The following is a 5,717-nucleotide window of genomic DNA, read 5'->3' on the forward strand; positions in this document are numbered from 1 at the left end:
TTAAGTCCTGACCTCCTTTCATCCAATGCATGCTCTAATTCAAGGGTGCCCAACCTGTCGATCGCGGTCAACCTGTCGATCGTGGACTGCTTTCCAGTTGATCGCGAGAGTAAATTGTACTCTGGTTTGCCCTTTCTCTCTCTTCACCGCTCCCGTGTCTCAGACATCAAACACATAAAATATTAACCTTTATAGACATAGTATTTCTTGAGTAAAGAAAACGCTGTACTTATTTAAAAAAAAAACAGTTATTTATTTAATCTTACAAGATCACTGATTACGTTCAGCTATGCGCTGGCCGGAGGAGGAGGGGCGGAGCTACGAGGAGCCTTGAGCTGTGAGGTTTTGCTTGTATTGTCTAATTGAGTAACAAGATTTAACACAAGCTGTTTTAATGCTTTTCATTGGTTGTTAAATATTTGTAAAATTCACTGACATACATAAAGTTTGACCATTTATGAAAAAAATAACAGCGAAGAAATTATGGGCTGAATTCGAAATCGCATACTAACATACTCATACTATTTCAAATACATATATGTCAGAAATAGCAAGAGTAGTATGTTAGGACACTAATCTGAATTCAGCCAGGATTTTAGCTTGGCACGTTACATTATTAATAGGGACTCGCTGGCATTCCGGCTCGTTGACTCAGCTCACTGAAAAGAGCCGGCTCTTTTGGGTCACAAACGGCTCTTTTAAAAAATAAATGTTTTAACTATGACTTTGACTATGATAGGTGTGAAAACAATTCTAATTAAATTATTTAACAAAATCATACTCACAATTGTCACATCCACCGTCTGTCTTCCTCATCTGTCTCTGCACTACACTCCCCAGAATCCTCCTTGGCGCACACCTGCACTCACTCTCCTCTAAGTAGTATCACCGTCACCTGGATCCCATCACCAGCTCACCTTTATATGCAGCACTCAGTCACTCACTCTTTGTCTGGTCTCGTCTATACACATCTCAAACATTGACACACAGACTCATCTCTCATCATCTGGATACTTACCTGCTTTCCCGATCTTCTTCAGCCTGGTTCATCTGTCATCTGCCATCTGCCATCTGCCATCATCACCTGCAATAGAGACATTATTATCTTTGAGTTAAGTTATCATTGTTTATCTGTTTTCTGCATACTCACCATTCCCCACTGGATCCGTTCCATTCTGCAATAAAGCACTTAAAACGTACCTTCTTGTCTGCTTCCTGTACGAAACCTGACTGAAGACCAGACCATAATTCAGAGCCCCACGGAAACTACTAACCTTTTCCAGAATGGTCGATCTCTTGAGGAATATGCAGAGTTTTATTTGGATCTCTATCAGGATGTGAGCTGGGAGGAGGAGGATCTTAAATTGCACTTTTGGAGTGGACTAGAGGATCCTCTCGCCCAGATACTACTGCTTGACGATATCCACCGGACATTCATGGAATTCGTTGATCGCACGCTATGGGTGTGCGGTTCCTCTCTCTCCGTGGAAATCGTCCAGCCAGATCTCCACATCCAATCCGAGCCATCCGATCCAGAGCCTGAGCCATCCGATTCAGAGCCATCTTCACCACGCCACCCTTCATCATCCGGAAGTCAGCCGAGCCTGCACTTCACGCCAGTCCAGCCGAGACCAAGGCAGTATGCGTCGTGCCCGCCGCCCCTGAGACTGTGAGCGTCATGCCCGCCGCACCTGTGACTGACAGCGTCGTGCCCGCCAAGCCGTCCAGCACAAAGCCCTCATCGCCAGTCCCGTCCAGCACAAAGCCCTCATTGCCGGTCCCGTCCAGCACAAAGCCCTCATCGCTGGTTCCGTCCAGCTCAAATCCCTCTTCGCCGCTGGTCCCGTCCAGCACAGAGCCCTCTTCGCCACTGGTCCCGTCCAGCACTGAGCCCTCTTCGCCGCTGGTCCCGTCCAGCACTGAGTCCTCTTCGCCGCTGGTCCCGTCCAGCACAGAGCCCTCTTCGCCTCTGGTCCCGTCCAGCACTGAGCCCTCTTCACCGATGGTCCCGTCCAGCACAGAGCCTTCACCGCTGGTCCCGCCCAGCTCAAAGCCCTCTTCGCCGCTGGTTCCGTCCAGCTTAAAACCCTCTTCATCGCTGGTCCTGCCCAGCACGGAGCCCTCATCGCTGCCCAGCACGGAGCCCTCATCGCTGCCCAGCACGGAGCCCTCATCGCTGCCCAGCACGGAGCCCTCATCGCTGCCCAGCACGGAGCCCTCATCGCTGCCGGTTCTGTCCAGCTCAAGGCCCTCTTCGCCGCCGGTCCTGCCCAGCTCAGAGCCCTCTTCGCCGCCGGTCCTGCCCAGCTCAGAGCCCTCTTCGCCGCCGGTCCTGCCCAGCTCAGAGCCCTCTTCGCCGCTGGTCCTGCCCAGCTCAGAGCCGCCTTTGCACCCTGTCTCATCCAGCTTAGAACCAGAGCCTGATAATTTCCCCAAGAAATTTTTTTTTGGGGGGGCTATAAGTCCAGCTCAGAGCCGCCTTCGCACCCTGTCTCATCCAGCTTAGAACCAGAGCCTGATAATTTCCCCAAGAAAATGTTTTGGGGGGGGCTATAAGTCCTCTGGGGGGACCGTGGAGGCCTCACCGACAAAAAAAAAAGATCTCCGTGGCCGCCCGAAGGGTCTTCTTCACCATGGCCACCTCCTCAGCCTGCTTCGCCATGGCCACCTCCTCAGCCTGCACCGCCGTGGTCCCCTGCACGGCCGTGGTCTCCTCCTCAGTCTGATCTACCACCATCCTGGAGTCCGTCCATCTGCACCCGGTCAACCTCCCCGTCACGGACTCCAGGCTGCCCACCCCCCCTCCCGTGTTCTGCCTTCTTCAGCGCGGGTCGCGCCTTGCGGGAGGGGGGAGTAATGTCACATCCAACGTCTGTCTTCCTCATCAGTCTCTGCACTACACTCCCCAGAATCCTCCTTGGCGCACACCTGCACTCACTCTCCTCTAAGTAGTATCACCATCACCTGGATCCCATCACCAGCTCACCTTTATATGCAGCACTCAGTCACTCACTCTTTGTCTGGTCTCGTCAATACGTCTATACACGTCTCTACATGGACACACAGACTCACCTCTCTTATCCCGTTACTTACCTGAATCCCTGACCTTCTTCAGCCTGCTGCCTTCCGCTCCAGATCCTAGTCATCATCACCTGCAAGAGAGACATTGTTACTTTACAGCTAAGTCTTCATAAACTGTCTATAATCTGCTTAATCTCTGCGTAATCTCTGGAACCGATCCATTCTGCTGAATAAATTACATTATATACTTACCTTCCTGTTTGCGTCTTGTCTGAAATCTGACACACACATTGTTGATCTGCATGCAATGTTTTTTTAATTTTTAAAACAGGATGTTTTCTATGCTATAATGTATTTCTATAATAAAAGACATATCTGATATATCACTCATGCTCTCAGACACTGCTCTGACCCACTGGCCCACACCAGTCCAGACGGCACTAACAGCAGATTTGCCAGGTCGCTGCTGTCACCTAAGAGTGTCAAGATACGAGCGGGAGAACACCATGTCTGTGCTTATGTTTTGTAGTGCTTGAGTGTTGGTGTTATTTTGAGCATGTGAATATTTCTTTGTTTATGTTTTGTGAGGTGAGGAACAAAAGCACTGCTGATGGGAGGATGGGAGGATGAAAGAAATGTGTGGGTTATGAGAGAGACGTTTAGAGGTGATACAGAATAAAAGTGAAATTAACAATGAAAGAAAAGAAGAAAATTTGGAGACAGAAAATAATAAATAGTCACTGAACATTGATGGAAGTGTGGAGAGAGAGAGAGAGAGAGAGAGAGAGAGAAGGGACAAATCACAAAAGAGGAGAGAACAAAGTCAAACATGAAATAATTAAATAAACAAATTTTAAGGGGGAAAACATATTGTGTTGTCTTAACATATTGCAAAATTGCAGTGTTTCTTGTCAATAAGAGTTCCACATCAGTGATTTTTCTAACCATCTTTTCATTTTTGCTTCATGTTTTAGAATTATCGGTTTCATTTTGGGATTGAAAAGATGGAGCAAGAGGAAACAGCAGCAGAGATCAAGCACCAGCTGATGCAAACTATTGATTTTCCTGTACCAACCCAGCTAGATTAAGAAATGCCAATACTGGGATTCCACCCTGACTTTCTGGTTCACGTTAAGTTCACTTGTCATTTTCTATAATTCTGATAAAATCAAGATCCTTAACGCTGATGTAGTTATCCAGCACTGACTGCCTGTGGGCAGCTGATTGAATTAGACCTCTGCATTTGTCCATTAGAGAGAGAGAGAGAGAAAGAGAGAGAAAGAGACTCTCTTTATGAGCTCTTCTTTAAAAGAGTGAATGTAGAGTTAGCATTAACTAAACATGAGCAGTCAAAAGCTCAACAGTTCCTACACTAATTATGTTATTGAATTATATTATGATGACAAACTGATGTCCCTTGTTTACTATCTAGAATAATAAAATTTCTCTAATTTTTTACTTCTACTCATGCTCATTAAAAAAAAAGAAAAAAAGAAACACTTCTCTCGTCTTGAGAAACACGAGAAGCAGTGACATTATAGGCCACATGACATTTCTAGAACATTTAAAAAGTAGCTTCATCAGCACTGGTCATGTTTACTACAATATGCAAACCAGATAATTAACAGAAATGGCAATGACAGCCCTAGACTTAATATATGGTTGTACAGCCTTTGATTTAAATTACTGCAATCAAGTTATTCCTATATCCATAGATAAGCTTCCTGCACCTCTGCTACAGTCTTTCGTCAAAGTTTCTTTTGCCTCCACATCCAGTGAGGTTGGCTACAGTGCCATGCATCTAAAACTTCTTGATAACAAAGCTCAGATAGTATTTTCATTGCAGTACACACCATGACACAAAACAGGAGAATTAATAATTTTCTCAATAAAAATGGTTGAATTGGTTATGTTTATACAGCAGGCACTTTCAACTTGCCATACATTATTGATTTTTGTATTTATTTGTTGCATATAAAACACCCATGAGTAAATTGTTTATTCATATGTACTATATAATACATGCTTATATTGACATGTACATATTTGTATAATGACAACTGTTAAAATAGTTTTAGAATGTTACTGAATATAGCAATGTTAATGTATTTGGTCTTGGTGTACCAGATCCTCTACGCTGCTGCTGCAGTCAAAGAAAGTATGGACTTGATGGATGGAGGGATGGATGGATACTTTATTGATCCAGAAGTTAAATTAAGGTGCCCAATAGCTTATACATATCATACATACACACAGACACACAGACAAGACCTCCATGCAGACATACATACTACAGAAAAGGTGCAATGGTATCATAGTGCAAGAGAGTGCCATTTCAAGTACACTGCCAGTGCAAATTATATATCCTATTCAAGTACAACAGGCTACAAAAAAAATAAATCTTTTTTTTTTTAGAATAATCAATTATTTACCTATACATAGACAAAAGTAAAAAAATAAATAAATAAAACAAATAATTGAAGAAAAAGTTTAAGTTAAAATAGAAGACTGCCTATACACACAAAAAGACAGCATGTTGTATAGACCATACAGGCAAGCTAGGAGATTGGGCAAGTGGCTAATGTAGCCAATGAGGAAGTCAAACAGTGCCAATCTACGGAGCCCCTAAAGGGACGTGGTGGTGGAAAAATTTTTAGGTTGGGAGATCTTTTTTTTTTTTTTCAAATCTTTTGAGT

This window comes from Squalius cephalus, assembly GCF_949319135.1.
Source record: "Squalius cephalus genome assembly, chromosome: 8".
In the NCBI taxonomy this organism is placed as follows: Eukaryota; Metazoa; Chordata; class Actinopteri; order Cypriniformes; family Leuciscidae; genus Squalius; species Squalius cephalus.